Raw genomic sequence first — 22,207 nt, 5'->3', positions numbered from 1 at the left:
ACACTATGTTCCTCTCTTCCCTTTTTTATTTTGTTCTTACAATTTTTTTCTTCAGCTTCTTTCTACTTTCTTTATCCTTTTCTTTTTGTTTTTTCTCTTGTCACTGACTTGTAGCCCATTTTCAAAAGCTTTTGTGCACCTAGTTCTGGTATCAGCATCAAAGGAGCCATTCCAACTACACAATTCTTGTGTTCTAGACAACTAATCCTTGTGATTTCTCTCCATGGGAAGGGGAGAAAGGACAGGCTGGGTATTGCTCCACATGGTGGGTTTGTTTGGGGAAGTGACAGTGATGGGGGTTTTTTTTAAATGTGATAAAATCTCTTTTTCAGTATAACCCTGTATTGGCAAGTAAGTGCTCAAGACAACAAGTGTTGGAGTGGAACAATCTTGTGTGTAACAGCTAAGGGAAGCATAAGAATGATTCCAGATATGAAACACAGAACAGTGACAGGCTGTTTCTTTTCAGCTGCTGAGCAGAATGGTGTTACCTGGATCTGCTTTGGAGTGGCCAGTGGTTGTTAATCTTACTAACTAGGTAGGTTTTTTGGCAAGCATTATCCTTTGGACTTGGTTCGTAGTACAGTTGAAAATTCAAAATTGGCTCTTCCAAGAAGATAGAAGGAATTGCCTCCTATCAGCAAGTCTTAAAATACCTGAAATTTAGACTGATTTCCCCCCCCATCACAGGTGGGATATCTGCATCTTTTTTGGAGAGGTGTATGAAGGGAGTGAAAGGTCTGGCCTCTCCATTAATGGATGGCATGACCATTGTAAAGCTCTGTAATTGCACTTACACCGGTGCTCACCAGAGGATTTTTCTCATATTTGTAGGAGGAATTTTTGTGCAGTACCGTGCAAGTTAATTTCCTTTGTCATGATTAGTTAGCTACTCAAGGACTCAATTAATAATGATTTCGTTCTGCAGCAATTTGCAGAACTTCCTGTAGTTACCATGGGAGCAATCAGTATTTTCTATTGCTCTGCCTCTTGGAGGCAAAGACGAAGAATTTTTCCTGCATAAAATCTCTTGGTAGGTTTTTGAAGTCTGCAGTGTGACTGTTTCGTGCTAATACCTTGAAACAGCATCCGCAGCGACTTGACTTGGAATTCTGAGTCCGCTGGGAGTAAAGTGGAACATCAACAAAGTTGGCAGCAATAAACACAAGCATAAATTTAGGCTTCTTGGAACTGTCGTGGCACATTGTAACCAGTGGAAACTAGTCTTGAACTTAATTGTTTCGGCTCACACCTAACCCTTAGTATAAATACAGAGGTTCATCTTTTCCTCTCACAACAGGGCTCTGAACCAAAGATTGCAGTTAGTCAAGTTCTGCTGCTGCTGCTGTGCACTGAAATCAGAACTGTCCGTAAAGAATAGAGAGATTTCCCGACTTTCCTTGGAAAAATGGAACTGCGGATTGAACGTGTTCCTACCGGAGAAATCATCCGCGTGGTCGGTCGCAGTGGAGAGCACAAGACTGTAAGCCTGGCTTTTGTTGTTCTGTTTTCCCCTCTTGTAGTGTTAGTTACACAGTAACCAGCTTAGTTCTGAACTGAGCGACTCCAGTGCAGAAATATGAGGGTTTGCAAGACTGGTTGGTCCTTGGAGTGACTGTAGCTGTGTTGTGAACAGTTTTCCCCTCCCTAGGATGGAATTAGTAGCAATGAATGTTCATATGAAGTGACTGTGAGTTTAGAAAATTGTTAAAAGTGTATTTCCTGTTGAAATACTATAGTGTAGCAAAGTTGGTGTGACTTGCAGTTGGTGTTTGGCCTGGCTGTATTAATTCTGTCATAATTCTGGGAGCATTTTCAAAGTACAAAGGAAGGGAAAGAGCTTTGAAGGGAGTGTTTTGATCCTCTTCAATATCAACTGTTTGTACTGTCACTGGGTTCATGCCCTGAATGTTATAGGAAGGTTCACACTGAAAATTCAGAGTTGAGGGACATAACAGGCTACTGTGAATATCTCAAGGAATTGAGTATTCTGTTAACTTGTGACTTTTATTGACTTGTGTTCATGTAAGCAGATGGAAAATCCATGAGCTGATTATTTCTGGTTTGATGTGGTAGATGTGAACAGTTAAGAAAGACACAATACTCTTCTAAAAATACTTTCCATTTTCTTGGAATGAACAGCCATTCTGTGTGGTTTGCTTCGGAATATTTTCTAACTGGATTTATATGTTTTTTAATTAAAGGAGTCTTTAGAGAAGAAACTGTAAAAACTATTTAAAATGTTTATAAAGTACCTAAATGCAACTGTGAATTTATATATCTCTGTCATAGGTGCTTAAAAGCTGTTTAACAGATCTTGAGCTCTGGTAGAGCCATCTTGTACTGAAGTGCACATCTGTGCATGTTGCTCCCTTTTCCTTGCATTGTCTTTCTTGTGACTAATCTAAAACTCGATCTGAAAATTAGCTGAGACATCTACTGTGTGTGGTTACACAACTGTCAGGTAGAGACACTTTATTCCACAAAAACCTGAGAGCTCTCTCTGCCTTGTTGGAAGAGGAAATAGTGGCAATTCTGGTGTTGTTTGGTTTTCGGTAAATGGTCCTGAAATGTTACTGACTTACTTGTAGTGACAATAGAGGACACTGGCGGGACTGAATTGTCTTTCCTGGGGGGAACTGTTCCTTTAAACTTTATCCCTAATAGCACGTGCCAGGGTCCTGGGGGAGACATCAGCGAGAGAAAAGGTATCAGTTCAGCTTGCTAAAAAGTTGCAAATACTCATTATCATGCCATAAAACGGCAATTTGTTACTTTGAGATCAGCAGCCTTGTCTGTGCCAAGTGCTGTCGGTGCTGCAGGAATGGCCAGAGAGAGGCAGTTTCTGATGTCCTGCGCTTTAACAGAGGCTTTAAAGACACTTTAAACTGTTGCAGCAGTGGCTGGGGCAGAGCTTCACTGTTTCAGCTCAGCGCGGTTCAGCTTGTAGGGAGAATTTCCCGTGGATCCCGAGGAAGGCTGCCTGCGGTATTTCCCACCTGTGCGGACGCGGATGAACCATCAGAGGGGACGGTTACCCGAACCTGGCGAAGTTCACTCTCTCTTTTGGGGGGGGGGGGGGAATCGCTCCGGAGCGAACCTGCGAAGCGCGCTTTTGACGATGCCCCCGCACAGCGAAGCGGGGCGGCGCGGACTGGCGTTGCCGGCGGCGGGGCAGCGCGGTGCCCGGGCAGGTGAGGGCGGAGGCGGGGCCCGCAGCCCGCATGCCGGCGCTCGGGACATGCTCACTAGCGGCGCGGCGCGCGGCTCGCGGGCAGTCGCCGCCGAGGCGCTCGCGGAGCCGCCGCAGGCCCCGAGCCGCGCGTCCCGCGGCGCCCGCGCAGGTGAGCGGGGCCGGGGGGGCGCTCCGGGGGTGTCCGCGGCGCGCGCCCGGCCCTCCCGCGGCCATTCCCCCGGCCACATGGCTCGAGGGGGCAGCGCCGCGGAGGGCAGGAGCAGGGCAGGGCGGGCAGCCGCGGTTTGGCCGTGCGCTCCCCCCGCTCCCCCCCCCGCACCGGAGTCGGCGACCTTCCCGGAAACTCTAAAAATTTCCACGGAAGAAACAAATGAGCGTTTGAAGAGCCAGCCGGCATCCTGGCGGCGGCACGGCGCGGGCTCCGGCAGCGCCGAGCGGTTGCTCGCTCCCTCCCTCCCGTTCCGTGACGCCGCCGACTCCGGTAACGCTTCCCCGAGCGCATCCCGAGCGCCCAGCCTGGGACGGGCGGAGCGCTCGCGTGGGGAGCCCGAGCACGGCCGGAGCCGGGCGGGGTGTGGCGGGGCGTGCGGCTGCTCCGCGCTGAAACGTGGCCGTGGCACGGCCGGGGGTCGGGGTGTCTGCCTTGCCCTGCTCGAGAGCGGCTTCCTGTACATCCCTGACTTTGAGTTACGGTTGTGTGCGCGCTGCTGATCCGCCCTGCTGTGCATGGCACTGACATTGACGTTGGAGGAATTCTCCCTTCTCTGCCAGTGCTTGCACAGGTGCCCAAGAGCACTTGGTGAAGAGATCTCGCTGTATTTAGCCTCGTTTTACAGATGGAGATGATGTCAAACTCCGTACTGCTTCAGCTTAGACCACAGGTCTGAATCCCCTGAGACTCGGGGGTCCCCATCCCTTGTCTTCTTTCTATGCCAGTTTTTCCCAGTTCTGATAGACCTGGAGTTAATTGCCTTAAGCGACAGTGATTCTTGGAAGGAATCTGACTGCCTGAATGAGCAACTCGTTCTAGTAACTTGAATTTTCCAAGTAAGCTGTCTTGAGCTGCGTTCTTGTAGTTGGGAGGATTACAGAGGAAAAGTGATTCTGAGATACAATACAGAGATTATTCTGGTATTTAATCATTCTCTAACAGTTGCTGGAGGCAGAAGGCTTCTCGAGAACTACTTGTAGATGGCAGCTGCTTAGTTTTAGAAAGTGACAAATGAGAAAATATCCTTGGTTGGTGGGACAAGCCACAAAAACAGAACCACATCTTAGAGTACTTGGGAAGAAAGGCGTTTTTCTTTCGTCTCCTTTTGGGGCAATAGACAATTACCAGTTGTCAGCACCTTTTCAAAAATGCCTAAGGCTTGTGGAAGTGATGAGTTCTTAATTTTTACAGTAGGCCCTGATATGGCAACCGCTGTCATGACACTTCAGGGGTTTCGGTTTTGATAGTGGATATAATGTGTTTTAGGGAGGGGCTGTGTAAATATGAATCTTGTCTTCTGCCTGGCAGGGACCAATGGAGTGCTAGACTGTGCACATGCTCTCCTAATTTATCATGGTATAAAGGGTAGATATATTTTTTTAAGGAAAAAAAGATGTGAATCATAGTACTATAAGGGAGTGAGAGATCCCGTGTGACTCAGGATCCACAGGGTGTAATCTCTGTTCTCTTTTGCATAATTAATAGCAAAGAAACTTGTGATTGATGGTACAGGGTTTATAATAATTATAAGAGAACTTATATAGATCCTAACAAAATGATTCAAGCTAAGTAGAAAACTGGTTTTTAATTTATTTTTGTATGTGATCTGAGCGCACTGGAATAAGGTCAGTAAAGAACTGGGGGCTAAGAATGCTTTATAACATTAAATATGGTGTGTCTTTCTCTGAAAAAGCTCAAACTTTATGCAGAGGTAAAATAATCTTAGTCATGCTCAGATATTTGGGATTTTTCTATTGTTTGTAGTGTCATGTTGCTTATTACTTTGTTGGGAACCACATGCTTTCTAGGAACTGGACAAATTCCTCTACCCCTGTCAAAAGGGACAATCTGCACCAAATGCAGTAGAAACAAACTGCAGCAGCTGCCACAGTCCCAGAGCAGTGTTTAAACTACTGCTCTGGTGTTTCAGCCCACTGCCCCCTCCCTTGGCCCAGTGCTCTTACCTGGCAGGTTGGAGTAGTTCCAGCATGTAAAATATGGAGAATCACTGGGCTAGAGCACTTTGCCTCCCAGTTTGGAGAGTAATGAGTGAGGGCTGTTCACAGGGTGCTGTCAGATAACCAATACTTTCTGTAGGACAAGTTTATATTTGGGAAAATATGATGTGTTACTGGTGGGGGAGGGAACTTAAAAGTGCAGTGGATTTTCCTGAGGTTGGTGTGTCCTACTACCCTTTGTAATCGATGCAAATGTAACTAAATCACTTGTCCTTTCATACAGGCTAAAGAACCCTTTATAAAGGCTCATTTGTGTGTTTCTAAAATGCTACTGCAGGGAAAACCATCTGTATTGTGCTTTGCCTTACCTGTATCAGTGACACTCAAATGTGGTTAACTTTTCAGAACTGATCCAAATCAAAGCTGAGGAGGCAAAACAAACAGGTGATTTGTCTGCAGCAGATTCCCAGCCCAGCTCCCTGTGCGAGCACACCAACATCTGCACAGAGGAAGGAAAGGCTGGGATCAGGTGGGGACAGCAATGCTTTATGCTGGCAATTGTGGCCTGTGTTTGTCTTTTGTCAGGGCCCTTCCTGTGTTATATACTGCTTTACTGCTATGTAACCAACCCCTGAGTGATGTGGTTGGCCTTGCCTAGGATTGCTATCCCTGGCTTCAACAGAAATCATACATCTAACCTTCTATCATCTCTAGTGGGTGAGGTTTGCATGGGTTGTGTTTCTCTGAGATTGTGTAACACAGTTCCTTTTCTGCCTGGAGGGAGCCACTGGTGCTGTGCCTCCTGTGCCTGGATTCAGTGATCTCCCTGCTGGAAAACATCCCACTATATATTTTGTGCCGTCCTCTGCATGTTTCTTTTTGATACATTAGTGGGGTGGGTGGCCAGCTCTTCCCAGAAAGCATTAATAAAGCAAGCAACATAAATAAACGTGAAAGGTTAACAAAGCTTGTTATGGCAGAAGGTTCTGAGTGGACAAATACCAAGTAATTTGTTGCAACTGAGTCATGTTCTGTGGGGGAGGAAGGTCTGGTGTTCCTTGAAGCCCTGCCCTACTTTATTTAAATATTTAAACATTTAAATACTGCAAGGAGCAGCAGGGCCAGTACCTTCTCTATTACTATATATCTCCGGTGTATCCTGTGCTATATTCAGTTCCTGTCCTGGAAGGTGATAAAGGTTGGTATTTAGAACTCCTGTGACATTCATGCACGCAGGGATAGCTCTCCTTGGCAGTGGTTTTTCTTTGGAAAAGCTCTTGGTCATGTGTGAATGTCCAGCTAAGCTGTGCTTCCCTGGGACACTCACAGCCCTTTAACCGGTGCATTGACCTTAGTCCAGCTTGGCCCCCGCCCTTCCTGTGATTCAGTTCAGCAGCTGATAATAAATGAAGGTAGAATTTAGCACTTGGCAGTACCTTGGGAGCACTGCACTGTTTGCCTTCCGGGCAGTGAGGTCCTGGAGCTGGAAGGTACAGCAGCCTGCAGTCACTGGGAAGTTCTGTTACTGAATGGGCAGTGTCATTGTTGGTGGCAAAGAATGTCTTGTCAAAAATGTGTTGTGATATTTGCCAGGAAGTGGATAGTCCATGAATGACTATAAAAAGTCCTCCCTGACACAGTTATGATGGCACTCAGCCCGCTGGTTGGATGCAGACTGGGCCACATAAGCTGTAGCTGCTTTAAAAGGCTGTGCCTTTAAATTTATTTTGGTAATTTCTTTTGGAGGCGCTTTTCTAGAACAAGTTTACCACAAAGTTTGCTACAGAGATGATGAAGGGCCTAGAGGGGAAGTCATTAGGAGTGGCTGAGGTCACTTAGTTTGTTCAGCCTGGAGAAGAAGAGGCTGAGAGGAGACCTCACCACAGTCTGCAGCTTCCTCAAGAGGGGAAGTGAAGGAGCAACCAGTGACAGGACCCGAGGAAGCTGAGTCAGGGGAGGTTTAGGTTCGGTATCCAGAAAAGGTTCTTCCCCCAGAGAGTGGTCAGGCACTGGAACAGGCTCCCCAGGGAAGTGGTCACAGCCCCAAACCAAAGAGAGCTCAAGGAGTGTTTGGACAACACTCTCAGGCACATGGTGGGATTGTTGGGCAGAGCCAGGAGCTTGACTTCGATGATCCTTGTGGATCCCTTCCAGCTCAGGATATTCTGTGATTCTGTTATTTGACTCTGTATTTCCTTGTGGTGCTCATATATCTGACCAGAGACTTCACCACAGAGATGTGCTCCTGTTCTCAGACAGTGCACACTGGAGGCTGGAGAACAGCCTTTGCAGTGGGTTTAAGACTGCAGGGAAGCCTTTGTTCCTTAGCAGCTGAGGCAGTGTTTCATTAGCCAGAGTGATCCCCAGTGCCTTATGCCAGCTGACAATCACCAGGTGTATTTGGCCATTTTACTAATGAAGAGAAGGATTATGGAGGGAGCTGTAATTCAAGAGAACAGTGTTGTCAGAGGATTTTGGTGAGCTTACAATTGCATTTTTCTTCATTATCATATACTCAATATTTCATGGTTGTCTTTATGTCTGTTTTCATTGCCACCTGCTGCCTGGTCTGAATGGGATATTCCTGTCCAGGAAAGAGTCACTTTTACTTCGGTTATAGTGACAAACTGAGAACAGAAAAGAGGGTAAACTCAGCTCTCTCACTGTGCATGTTGTTCATGGCTGAAGGGTCCAGTTAAGTCAATGTCCAATTATATAATGAAGAGATAGTGATCTGTGTAGCCTTTTAGAAAATTAAATTCCACTGAAACAATATAACTGGAACTATAGAAGTAGGAGGAAAGCTATTTTCCATTCTGAAACAGATCTTTGTGTAGTGTTGCGAGTTGGGTTTTTTAAACTCACTAACAGTAACTAATAACTTGTACATTATACAGCCCACACTGAGTCATTGTTTACTCAGGGAAATGACTTTCAACAGCCAGACTTGTTTGCTAACTTTAATAACTAAAATATGCAGTTCTGTGCTTTACAAGGCAGCACACTATAATCAACATTTTTTTAAAAAACAAAAGCTGATACATATTTGCAACACTACACAGTGTTGCTCTACAAGTAATGCCTCTGCAGTTCAGGTTTTGGTCTGCAGCAAAGGCTGAGGTGTCCAATGGTGCAGTTTGGAGAGAGGGGAAAATTATTGCACAAAATTATTGTTGGGGTTTTCTAGAGTTTTATTGAACCTTTCAAATTAGAGACCAGAAAGCCTTGTTCTCTGTCCACACATCTTGTTCTTTTAAATAACAGGTTGTCTTAAACTCTTAGAACTTTTGGAGTCTGTGTGAAATTGCCTCTTGGGAGGGAAAACCACACCTTTGCACCAGGAAGCCAGGAATTCTCTCTCTTGAGAGAACTGGAACTTAGACAGCAAAACAGATGTTTCTTTTGCCTCATGTAAGTGAGCACTGAAGTTCAGTTGTGAGCAGTTTCCTGCCTCTTCCTGACTATCTGCTGTTCTCTGTTAGCACAGGGTTTTCTCACAGGTGTTACAGGCAGCTTTCCTACCCACCCATTACACCTGTTAAGATTGTAACAGCAGTGTTTGTGTACCTGGTTGGTTTTGGTGACTGAACAAACCATGCCAAGTGCACAGAGTGCAATGTATCATCAGTTCGTTCATGTGGGGGTGAAGTGGGGGCAGCTGAGCATGTCTGACACTCCATGTGAAGGGACAGGAAAGAGGGTTTGGACTTTTAAAATATAATTTTTGAAGCTATTTCAGATCTTCTTTTTGAATTTATGCATTTATGAATTTTGTGGTCAGTTCTCTTTCTTCTCCCTTCAGAACTAGTAAGTACCGTGTAACTGAAAAAATATTGCAACTTGAAAGAGGAGATTCAGAGTAATGTGATTCCTGGAAAAGCATAGTAATGGGTAATGAAGAACTGCTTTTATATCTGTTTTATCTTTCCAAGAATAACCAAAAAAGCAGCCATCACATTTCTCAGGTAAACCAAATGCTGCATTTTGACTAGTGTATTCAAAATTATTATTTTCAATTTCTCCTAAATCACAGGCTTTTTTGGACACAGTTTTGTTTGAAAATAGAAAGGAAAACTTAGTCTCGTGTGAAAAGGAAGGCAAATACAAAATACGTGACTTGCAAAATCCTTATTTTATTTGTGCATGGATTTGTTTGCTCTTCTGGTTGGGGGAGGGGATCAAAAGCAAGTTCTGCAGGGAAGTACAGAGTGTGTTTTTTTGTGTGCCCGGCCATAGCACTCTGTGGGAATGCAGATGATATTTAACTTCAGTTTTGATGATCTTCTGCCCAGAAAGCTGGTGGATGGGAACTGGGAACAGCAGCTGATGGAGCCATCAGCAAAGCTCAGAGCATCTGTCTGAGACTCTGACTTTAACCATCTCAGAATTTCTTTTGTTTTACTTTTGTACCTCCATTGACACAATCAACTGTACAGAGCTGTGAGATTCCTAGCAGCATTGGGGTTAGTGAGAGAGCCAGTGTGTTTCCTTGGGCATAAAACTGTGCTGTTGTGACTGCAAGATATCAGGATGGATGCTGGAGTGCTTCTGGTCAGCTGGGCTGTAGAAGAAGTTAGAGTATGAATGTACACATCAAGGTGAGACCCTGTTGTTTGCAAAGGGAATTTACAACTTCATAACCTTGAGGGGGTTTGAATATCACGTGCTGGATGAAGGGGTGGGAGTCTGAGAGAAAACCAGAGGCTGAAGACCTGTGGGAGGCCAGAAGGAAAAGTGGAGGCTGAAAAAGAGTGGAAAATCAATAAGAAAAGTAGAAACCAAAAAGGAGTAGGAGGCTAAAATGATGTGGGAGGTCAGCAAGGAAAGTAGTGGCCAAGAAGTGGAGGCTGGAAAAGTTTGAGAGAAATAAATGTGTGGGAGACAGAAAAGGTTATGAGGCCAAAATAAGCCTGTATCATAGATCTCATTGAATCTTATTTTGCTTTCCCTTTGGTCTTTGCATCCTCCCAAAGTAGTGGATCTACAGATTATTTTGCTAAAGAAAATTAAAGCTCGGCCTTATGAAACTTAGGGACAAATGCTCATTATCTTGGCTCTCATATTATTTCAGTTGGTGCTGAGTTTCAGCACTTACAATTTTGGTTTCCAGCAGAAAGCATCTCTCTAAGTGCAGATGATGCTTCCTGCTAAATGCTTCAGTTAAATGCTGGCTACCTTAAAATACTGTCCTTTAAGATCACCTAAATCTGTCTCCTCAATCCACAGAAGAAACACCACTCTCATGACTGCTTATGCAGGGATTGGAGAAAGCTGGGAGCAATTTGGGATAATAGAAGGGATAATTTATGCACATTCATGAGGTATTTCTAAACCAGGTGTGTTAAAAGTCCCTTAGAACATTTAAGAAAAACATGTGCTGACATAATGAAGAAGCACAATATCTTTTCTTTTTTGCGTGATGTACTTAAAGAATACATGGGCCAGTGGTTATAGGCCATATATACATATATATATTTGGGTAAAGCTTTCAGATGTTATTTGACTCAAGTATGAACTAATCTGATTGAGGTATTTGTGTCTTGATACAAGGAAGAAGCATAAAGGAAAGGAGAGCAAAAAGAAAAAGAGTCCAAAATGAGCTGCACTTCCTGGAGATTGCTGTAGACAGAGCAGGGGATGGCCGGTGCTGGGAGCCTGGCAGGTAGTGAGTGTTGGGAGCCAGGGCTTCCCTGCTGCTCTGGCAGGCTGGTCATGAGGCTCCATGTGAAGAGAAAGAGAGGAAGTGTTGCAAGAGATGTGGTGTTCTGTATGCAAAAAAACTTGCAGCGTGAAGGAGGCTGTTTGATCTCACCCTTCAAACTGAAACCTGACTGGTTGCCAAGTGTCTTGTTTCTGCTCTGAAGTTTCCGGATCTAGGTGGGGACAGGGGAGTTCCAACGGGTAAGCCTGAATGTGTTTCAAACTGGCAACTGCTGGCATCCAAACCACTTTTCTTAGCCCAGCTTGCACTGGGAGGAAAAATTCCGCAGAGTGGTTCCGTGGTTCTGTGTAGGATGGGAATGTGAACTATGTCCAGGCTCACGTCCATGGAACTCCAAAGCCGCGCTCGTGTAACTGTTTACTTTTTTCTGGAGGCTTCAGTTAAGTTGGCTGTTTGTTGCTGAAGGCATTTTTGCTGGAATGCTCCTTGTCTGCCATCTGAATAGGAAGCACCTGTGAAAGGATTGCGGTGCCACCTGAGTGGAAATACAGAGGGGAAGAAGATCAGTGTTACTGCAGGGTGAGTGTACTCCTCTGGGAAGAAATCTTTGCCAAGCATTGTACAAGCAAGCTGTTACCTTCCAAAGAAAAATTCAGTTGGGACAAATCTTGCTTTTTATTTTGGATAGACTGGAAAGGTAAATTCTGGTATATAGGTCTAAAAATAGCTGTCAGCTTGGTACCTTGCTGCCTGTTGCAGCAGTGAACTTCTCTGGTTAATCTGTGTGCTGAACTCTCCAAAGTGCTTTTCAGGCCACACTTTCTGGCCTCAAACAAATTATCTTAATTGCAAACCACTTATCTGAACTGATGGGTAGTTAACACAAATGTGACACAGTGCTCGTTAGAGTAGAAAATCAATCAGTGTTTAGTGTGGGCTGGATTGAGATTTGTGGATTGATAGGGAGTAGGGAGGCTCATTTGGGTCAATAAATGGCACGGTGATGAGTGTGTGAAGTGAGCTGCCCCCCTCCTGTGTGCTTGCAATTAGAGTCCAGCAGCATCAGCCCTCGTTTCTAAGGCACCTGCCAAAAAGTGTCAGTTGTTTGCAGTCTTGTTGAACAGCAGAGCAGTGTCTTAGCTCGGCATGTTTCTGCTGGCAGATCGGGTGTGACATGGATCCCCACATGTGTCAGGATAGGTAATTTATAGTGCTGCTTCCCTGCTCATGGAACACTGCAGCTGACAGGCTGTAACCTCTGGTGGCATTCCTGGGCTTGTCCCTGAGGCTGCCGGGGGTGATACTTGTACGTGCATCACTCCTCAAGGTTTTCAGTGTTTGGAGGCACGTGTATGTGCACAGGGGAGGGATGAAACAAGCAGCCAGAGAGTCTTAGAGCTTTATCCACGTCACTCTCCATGGAAAGCCCTTCCTCACCTGTCTGCCAGGAGGATGTATTCCCCCAGTATCTGAAATAAGCTTATACTGACATGAAGTTCTGTTTAGAATCATGGAATGGTTCGGGTTGGAAGGGGCCTTAAAGATCATCTCTTTCCAACTGCCCTGTCATGGGCAGGGGCACCTTCCACCAAACCAATTTAAATTGGTTTCATTAGTTCTCCACTCCCTGCCCTGTACCTGAAATAGTATCCATTTGACCCTTTGGTGAATTAATTGAAACAAAGTTGGGAGAACAATGATGAAGAAAAAAGTGTTTTCCGTTTGTTTAGTTCTTGAACTGTCTTGTCACAGAGCTGGACAGGTCTTAGTCCAAGTGCAGAGGAGGGAGAGGGCCGGGACAAGCCCAGCTGGGACAGAGGATGAGCTGTATCACAGTAATATCAGCTGTCTGAGTCAACTGACAGCAGCCTGAGACTGCACTCTGGTACCTCAGAGGACACTTGCTGTGCTCTTTTTACCTTGGACAAGTGTCTGTAATGTGATGATGTGGGAATGATGGTTTGTGTAACTGTTCTCTTCTTATGCTACCATGCTTTGATCCCTGAAGTCAGTGTCAATGAGGAGAAGTCTGAGTTTGCTAGAAGGTTCTGCAGTCATACTGGGGGACTTTTGTGCTCAGATGTGTGGGCTGATTGGCACTAAAACCTCCCAGCATGTGGATGTGGAGCTAGGCCAGCTGTTTGGAACATAAATGGTAATTAGTTGTTTTCTAAATGTTGGCTTTATTAAGATTTACAAACAGAATACACGATCTCCACCCCACTGCTTGTACTGGGAATTCACAAGCTCTAATAGTTATCCTACAGTTAGAGCTCCTAAGAAGTACAGGAACACCTCCCCATGCAGTGCCTGCACTGCTGTGCCCATTAATGTGGGATCAGGTCAGGAAGAGAGAGGCACTGATAAATCCTACCAGGGACACATGCCTGGACACTGAACCAGGAGAAGCTGGAGTCTGTTCTGCCTCTTACCAAACCAGCACACAGTGTCCAGGGTCCACAGTGGGGAGAAAAACCCAAGGCAGAGGTGTCCAGTTGGGCACTGATGTCAGTGTGTTTTGCTCTCTCTGGAGCAGATTCACCCCTGCCCCTTCCCAGAGCATTGCCATCTGTGGAAGGAGGTTGGGAGAGCCAGTGCACTGGAGGGCTGGAGGGAGGATGTAGGGATGCCCACTTTTGCCCTGCTTTTCACCAGCTGTAGAGGTTCAAAGGACTTCTGGGCCCTGTGGGACTCTGACAAGGTGTGTGTGTGTGTGTGGCAGCAGGACAAGGTTGCTGTGCTGTGTTATCTGGGCATGACGTGACCGACACAGGCAGGAAGGGTAAGGGAGAAGGAATTAATTTTGCTGCCAAAACCTTTCGTGCAAGAGGTTGGATCTGGGCTGTGAGCCCACTCTGGGCATACGTGCAGGTTCCTGCAATTTGTAGCTGCTGTTGCTGTCACCACCAAGTAGTGGCACCCAAGTAAACAAAATTTAGGAATGCCATCCTGCAATGGAGACTTCAAGAGGCTATTTCTAGATGGAATTGAAGCTCCGTGTGATTTAGTGAACTGCAGCCTCGTTGTGAGGGTAAGAGGCAACCAAAAGTGGTTTGAACTGGAATTCTTTATTGTTGCTAATGCTGTAGTGGGCAGCTGGATTAAACTGTTTTGGAGCTTTACTCCTTTTTGATACCACACCAGCACTCTATGAGTAAAGAGGCTTCACAGCCAGCTGTCACCCAGCAGGTGAGCTGGAGCAGCAGGGGCAATAACGGGTTAGCACTTGGATAAGTGAACTTTGGAATAGGGGGGTTCAGCCTTGTGGCTACCTGCATGTACCTACCTACTACTGAGACCCATCAGCTGTTGCAGGAATTCACAGGAACGTGGAATTTGTCAGATCACCACACAAGTGTGTGCTGCCTGTCACACACACCAGGAATCCTGAGAATGTGAAGGACTCTCGAATTCCAGTTCTTTATGTCCCTTCCCCTCCTCCTCTTGGGGCTAGTGGAAGCAGGAAAGGAGGTCAGGCTTGAAATACAAAGTCAAAGAGGAGGAATTTGTGGATGTATAGCAGATAACGACCATCAGTCACTGTACTTTGCCACTCCCACTCCCCCCTCCTTTGTGGAAAGTGTGATTAAAGCCAGCCAGCCGCTCCACCCTGGCTGTCTGAGCCATACATCCAAGCACAAATGCCAGATTCTCTTCATTCCAGGCTGCTGACTTCAAGAAGGACTTGCTCTGACAAGCTGGAAATGAGGGCTGGCAGCTTCGTCTGCAACTCAAAGGCTTTATCTCTCTTAGACACTCTTCCTACCATTTCCCACAAACACTGCTCTGCTGGTAGGAGCTGTTGCACACAGAGGATCCATCAGGCACTTATGAATAAAGCCTTACCTTGTGTAACTCTCCTTAGAACAGGCGAGGAAGAACTCATAAAGCTGTTGGCACCGGGCCCACAGCAGAGCTTGCTCTCCTTGTGCTTCAGCCTCATTATTTGGGGAGCGGTAGGAAGAGTCAGCTCAGCCTTTGATTCTCTTGTCCCACTCCTAAGCACTGGTGTTCTTTGCTTCACAAAAGTCCTACAGTCCAGCCTTCATCTCCCACTTGGAGCATTTCCATCAGCTGATGATGCCTCCGTCTCCAACTTCCACAGCATATTTCTGTGGTTCATCACTTTGGCCTCTCTTTCCACCCTGGATTCCCACCTTCACTTCTTCCCCGCTTCTCCACGGTGAGCACAAGTTCTTTGACTTCTAGGATTGTTCTGGCTGCACCAGCAGCTGCTGTTTCCCTGATGTTGCCTCCCAGCATTGTTGCTTCACTGCTGCCTCTGCTCCCTGACGGATGCCAACTGTGTCCACCTGTTCGGGTTGTTCAGCATGTGTTTTAAGCTGCCTGCTTCTGCTGCATATGCAGTCCTGCACTTGGAATATTCATACTCCCTGACCTATCTCAATCAGTTGATGAACTCAGCCTTCAATAAATGCTTTCCCAGAGTGAAACCTGTTTCAGAGATGTAAAAATGGTTCTAGAGAGCATTCTGTGCTAGCAAGTGCAAGATGGCAAAGCTCTTCTTTGATTGCTGGTTTTGTTTCAGAATCAGAGCAAGTACATTTTTACATTTACATAAAATATTTAACATGTGAAATTGAGATAACTTTAAGCTTGATGCAGTAAGGTGTGCACCCTGTTATAAAAACTTATCATAAATCAAATTTGAGTACTCATTATGGTTGTGACATGATTTCTGCTTAAAAGGGTATCTTTGATATCATCATATTGCTTCAGAAGCAGCTTGCCAGTGTTATTTTAGGTTGTGGAGGGTGTGTGCATGTCTATAGTTTCTAAAAACCATAAGACCAGTGTCAGATGTCTGCCCAGTACTTCACAGATTTCACAACTGGCTGTTAGTAGACAAAACGTTTTTTGTCTGATTTTTGGGTGAGGGCTGTTATCGCAGGGCCTTGACTTACAGCCCTGTAACTAACCATGTTGAGCAGAAAAGGGATGCCACTATTCTCAGCTCCTAAAGCTCTCTCCTGACCGTGGGCCTGTGCTTTTTGGATGTTGTATGAGAAAAGAGTGGTGAAACAGAAGCTCCAATTTCCCTTTATCAAGGTTAATACATGCCCAGAACTCCAGAGCAGCGATATAAGAGAATTAGAGTCAGTGTTGTTGCAGTGAGAATTTTGAACAAGAAGCCTCATGAAGTACCCAAAGCATTTAACCACTGTGTTTTATTCATCCTGGAGCAAGTGTAATTTAAAGTGACACCTCTATAATTGATGAAGTATCTTTTTACCATTTGTTTAATTACCAGTTTCAGTGTCTAGAAAGCGGCGGATCAATAATTTACAGTGATGAGCTTCCCTGTGTCTCTCTTCTTCTACTTCAGCCGTACAAACAACAGCTCCTGAAACAAACCCTCAAGTTCTGGTTGCTTTTCTTTAGGTGATATAAAAGAGCTTAACCTGTTTTCTTGCCACAGGTGCACTCCAACACAAGTGAAGGTGATGGCAGAGCTGACCTCAGCAAGGCAGGGATATTCTAGGGCTTGCCCTGCATAGTGGATGAGCTCTCAGCTTTTTTGCAGCTTCTCTCATTGTTGTGGAGTGATGAAGGCTGAGCTCGTGTTGTAGCTGTAACAGAGAATGATGCTGCCCTGGCAATATGAGTTGTTAGAACAGAACATTTAAGCAAAGGAACCTGCTGTCTGTGGTTTGTATGTATTTCTTACATTATAGGGTTTGATACCATGTGTTGGCTTTTGTATGTGAAGTACCTATTCTTGAGACTCTTGGACACTTCTTTAAGGTTAGATCTCAGGTTCTGTCACGGTCCTGCAGCACTTGCTCTCCCCAAGGGGACCTACAGAAAATATACCTGTCAAATGAGAGGAAAGAAAGTGTTTCCTTCCCAGTGGGATGAGCCTTCTGACAGTTCCTGTTGTGGTCCTGGCTCCTCACACACCACCAGAAGAGAAGATCTAAAGATATGCAATTTCCATGAGATCTCCAAATCCGTGCATTTCTAGCAGGATGTGCCCTTATGTGGAAAGGACTCCCACCTACTCAATACCTTCTGCCTTTTTGAGGATGTGCTCTTTGTCTGCATCAGCACAAGTGGATGCTTTCCTGTCTCTGACTCTTAAGGGTGCCAGTCCTCATCTTCTGATGGAGAACAGGATGCTGTGGGACTGTTGGTGTTTCTGGTAATGTTACCACTGTCAGTTCCTTCAGGATCTCTCATTTGAGGTGGAGATCACAGCCCAGAAGCTTTTGCTTAAACAGTAGATGTAAAGGGCCACGAGGAAGATTCCTCAGCCTGGGACCACCTATAGTGTGCCTCAGCAGGGTTTGTGTAGTTTTGAACCACCCAATGCAGGACTATGAGTAAATCAGACAGAGAAAGAAAAAGGATTTGGACCTAACCACAGCTGGGGAAGGAATGTTTCCATTCTCTGCATCGCCCATGTTTATCCAGATGTGGAACGCGCGTTCCTGAGAACCACAAAGGGATGGACTCCCTAATTATTCTGTAGTGTCTTTGTTTCTGATTAAGTTGATGTTGCTGATAATGCAGAAAGTCTTGAAAATGCAATGAGGAGGACAAGGAAGTTCTTCCGAGTGAGCAGGGGGCTGAAACTCTTCCTTGGACATGAGCTATTCCTTACAGTCCAAAGGGTGCTAAGCTGCAAGCCAGTGGTTTGTTTATTTATTTCTTAACACCAATGTGATTACTACTTCTTTTACTTAAAAAAAAAATTTGATTTAATGTAGTTTTGATTCAATAGGAATATACATTTTTAAACTGTTGGAAAACAATATTCTGGATTGTTTGATGAGTGCCAGCTGATGCAGGTGGATGTGGGATATCCTTCTGAAATGCTGGCTGTATTTTCCAGGCAGCCTGGAATATTTTTGCCAACGTGATGGCAACTCATCATTCCCTGTGTACTGTTAAGTGATGATATATCTATTTTAGGGTAAAAATGTCTTCACAAAAGCGTTGAAGACTGTTCCGCTGTGGGCTCTTCGGGGTGCTGTCAGAGCAGTCAGAAGGAGATTACCTCACACAATACCCTTCATCTGGTGGCTTTTCCCCTCCTTTTCAGCAGCAGCAGGACAGGCAGGGGAAAGGGAAGCAGCTCAGACATCAGCTGCAATATCATCTGCCCACGTGCTCCGGGCGGTCGCCAGCCCTGGAGCCTGACACGCTGCCAGGGCCAGGCTGCACTGCCTGCCTGCTTCCCTCTCCTCTGCTTTTGGAAACTGCTCAGCCCCTTTCTTTTAGCATAATCTGGAACTTCTTTAGATCGCTGAATATATTTATTTTGGGTTCATGATCTAGTTTTACTCCAGACTGTTGATGAAACTCGCCCCTTAAACTTTTTGTAGGGGACTCATGCCATCACAATAAATGTAAAATGCTCTTTGTTCCCTTACAAAGAAGGGTTTGAAAGAAGTTCAGTATCATGTGTGCCCCTAATAGTTTTATTAGAATTTATTTATAACTTTTCACTGTCCCAAAATAACTGCCTGCCTTGGGCCTCAGGCCAGTAAAGTCAGTTTGGGACAGAGTCAAAAAGAAAAAAGTGGTGGAAGTACAAACTGTGCCTGTAAACTCTTCACTTATAAATCATCAAATTAAAAACTGCTCCACTTGTTTGAATGTTTAAAGCATTGAAAATGCCTTTTTTTTCTGGACTCACAGAACTTGCCTCTACTTAGTAACTTGTAGTTTGCTTACAGCAGGGCTACGTTTGCATTAAAAAAGGGTCACACCCAGAAGGAAAATAAGAACTTGTTACTCCCAGGTATCACCAACTCCTGGCATCAGGATGGAGTGTTGCAAGAATACTTGCAGATTGCTGTTTCTTAAGGAACCTATAGATATTACATGGAACAACCTATGAGAGATGCAATTGTACCAATACAAAAAATTGCTCGTAGCACCATTTCCCTAAATTTCGGGTACAGATTACACTGAAATATCACAGAAATTATGATATGTACATCTTCATCCTACTATAAACTCTCCATACTAGGGATTTGGCTATTACAGTAACAGGAGTGGGGATTAGGATTAGTTAGTTTTTGGGGCATCACTCATGTACAAACTATTTCATAAAAAACTCTCAGAATTTAAGGAAATATGTTCCATATGTGATCCTCTTTCCCATGCTTTTCAGGAAAGTATGAATCATTTGACCTTTATTTTTCTGACATTGGAAGCTTGAATATCCTCATAAAATCTAGATATTACCTCTGTTCCAGTCTCCATATAATAGAAAATTCATGGGTTTGGCAATAAACTAGGAGTTCACAATAGCTTTATTCAGGCTTGGTGAAAAGGAAAAGCTTCACATTGACTAAAAGAAACAAGTTCATTTGGCTATTTTGGAGGGAGATATTTCCTTTTTAAACTTTTTTTCACAGTACCAATGATCTGGGTTTGGGTGTAGTTTGTTTTAATGCAAAACTGCATTGCTGAAAGTTGTCCATTAAAAGAAAAAAGGGCAGCATAGGACAAGTCAGTCAAATTTAGTTGTTTCCTATAATGCAATCTGATATAGTAGGTAAATTGGGTATTTGGAGCTCTGTAAAATGATGTGTGTTGGCACAGTAAAGAATAATGTCATTCAGGTGGCCTTCCCTAGGTTTTGGATTTAACCCACTAAAGAAATTAAAGTAACTTAAACTTACTGTTTTAGTGTCAGCAGTTCTAAACAGACAATTCCTATATTTAGAGGAGAATGTTGCAATCATCAGTGATGGCACAGGGGAGACTTGGGATCCTGACAGTACATCAGTAGGAGTGGTTGAACTCAGTTTTCAGGCTGCCAGTCTCATACCTGCGATTCTTCTCACTTTTTAGAGCCAAGACAAATATCTTATTTCTCCTGGAGCAGATTTTGAAACTAAACAAACAACTTAGTGACTGCATCCTTGGAGTTGGGATGAAAAATAAATAGAGAAGGCAACAGTGTTTAGGTCCAGGCTTAAAGCTGAGACTTCGTACTGACTTAAATCCACAGGGAGCTAGTTCCCAAAAATGTTTTTTTCTAAATTTAACTTTCAGATGCCACTGACCACAAGCCATACCAGCACAGGCCATCTTTCTGAATTGCTTTATAATTGTTATGGAGCAACTGTTACATGAGACCAGAGGCATAAGAGTATTTGATATAAGCGCTTTCTTGTAGTTGTTCTTCTCCAAGAGTCACAACCGTTTGTTTTTACTGGTTCTGAAAAAAAACCTGCCTGTTGCCTGCACTTGTTTTCCCCCTCGTTGTGCAGTCAAGGATGTGAAGTCTTTAACAGGACAAAAATTAAAGGTCAGTTTAAAAATCTTCAGAAATCAAGATGTCCCTAAAGATAAGTCCAACGTGAAACATCCTCTTGGCACAGAATTGCTACATGCCCTGGAAAGCTTAGCACACCCTTGAGTGCACACCCTTTTTTGGCCAGGTATTGTGGGGACAAGGGCCAGGTGTGAAGAACATACCTGAGAGCCTGGTTACACTGGAGCAATCCTGTGGAACAGTGGAGGGAATTGGAAATCTCAGCCGTGCTCTCCTGGGGGCTGTGAAGCGCCTGAGATGTAGGGAGTGTTCTGCTGTCAGACTCTGCTTTACTGTCTCATCAATGAGCCTTTCATAAGGGCAGCCTGGGCTGTCTTTTTAAGGCTCTCAGCCTAACTTTGCTGTGGCAAAGTGACCATTGCAGCTCAAGGAGGTCTCACCAGCTGACAGGAAAATGTTGGCTGGGATTTGTCCTCACGTTCCACTAGGAGCTGTGTTTGGAGACAGACGTAGGATGTAGCAGGGCTACAGATACAAAATTGTTTGTACATTTTGTCATAAACATCTCTTGCTGTCAGGGAAAAAAAAAAAGTCTGGGTGATAAATCTGTCTAGCAATTTATATTGTGCTCGTTTCCGTGGCAGCTCTGGGACTGTGTCAGACTGTGTTTGCTCAGCAAGTGTCCCTGCACTGGGAGCTCAGAGCTCCTGGCCTTTTCCAAAGACAAAGCAGAGATGGAAAGATACCCCTCGCTGGTGATCACAGGGAAACATTCCAGTTCCATCACTTTATCCAAACCAGGCCTTTGTGAGCATCGTTGTAGGAACTCCCTTTCATTTGTATAAGAAGGAGGAAAGTCTGTCTTTAACTGGGCTTGCAGGTTTTGCTGAAGGGATGGTGAAAAGTGTGTGTTGGAGCTACAGCTTAACACAGGTCCCTCTTGGCAGCCTGCTGGGACATTCACAGCTGCTCTGTGCAACTCTTTGCTGCTGAAACTGTTGGCCTGCAAGACATGAACGCCTACAGTTCTATGGGAACGCTTGGAAAATGAAGTTGAATGGCTCTTTCCACAGGTGCCCAATATCTTCACAGTTTAAAACTGTCCAGTTCACAAAATGCAGCAGCAAACCATTGTGCCCCTTGGATCTCTTGCCCAGGAAGGGGAGCTGTCAGCCTGCCTTCTGCATTAGCACTGCCCATGTCGTGCTTCAGGATGTGGCTGTGTCTTTTCCTGCCCTTTCCGTGTCAGAGACGTGCTCAGCCTTGCTTTGCAGGTGTTGTTTTGTAGATTTAAAAGTCTGTCTTTTTTGTGCCGTGAAAAAAAGCAAGGGCACGACAGAAGAAGGACATAAGGACACAGCAGCTCTAATTTGTACATTTAGTTTCTATTTTGGGCTGTGGGAGAGGACTCTGCTCAGCAGAGGAGTCACAGGTTAAATGCTGTCCCTCTCTGTGGAGGGGAGCCCTGGGTCACCCTGTGTGAGGAGCCCTGCTCTGCCCCTTCTGTCCCTCCTCAGCACTCCTGTCCATCCTTCTCTTCCAGACTGCAAACAGTTTAGTGCTGATCTGGCCTTATATAGTAATTTCCTATTATTAGAAACATTTCCTTGGGATCTTGCTCAGGGAGTAGCAGAGGGAAATCCTGTTTCCTCCATCTAACATGCAGGCAAAGCACCAGTGTTCACTCTTTCCTTATCTAGTGTGCATGGAACAAGAAGTTTTTGTTATGATATGCTTTCCAGTCTTAAGCCCTTTCTAACACTGAGCCTCTTTTCAGAAATGCAGGAAAAGAAATGAGAAGGAATAGGAACTGTCAGTGTGAGCTGTAAGTGTTGTCTACAGCTTGTATGGTCCCTGTTCTTCTACATCATCTTTTTCTCACTCAGGTTTCCTTGTCTGATGCTTTGGAAAACCAATTCTCTTT

The 22,207-nt window shown here is 44.9% G+C and overlaps 1 protein-coding gene across 2 annotated transcripts in view; it reads left to right on the top strand.

Annotated features, from left to right (window-relative positions):
* The first annotated feature begins 3,596 nt into the window (after positions 1-3,596).
* Positions 3,597-22,207, top strand: part of MYO1C (myosin IC) — a 52,599-nt gene continuing 33,988 nt past the window's right edge. The window contains exon 1 of one of the 2 annotated variants that reach the window (XM_018076755.2): positions 3,597-3,677. The gene's annotated coding sequence lies outside the window, so the exon portion shown is untranslated. Of the gene's footprint in view, positions 3,678-11,519; positions 11,607-22,207 lie in introns of those variants that run through there. The other variant, XM_018076756.2, reaches the window with a different exon arrangement.

Source organism: Manacus vitellinus, unplaced genomic scaffold (genome assembly GCF_001715985.3).
Source record: "Manacus vitellinus isolate BGI_N305 unplaced genomic scaffold, ASM171598v3 scaffold_32_pilon, whole genome shotgun sequence".
NCBI classification, from domain to species: domain Eukaryota; kingdom Metazoa; phylum Chordata; class Aves; order Passeriformes; family Pipridae; genus Manacus; species Manacus vitellinus.
The sequence above is the reverse complement of the archived record's forward strand: the minus strand, read 5'-3'. Positions and strand labels throughout refer to the sequence as shown.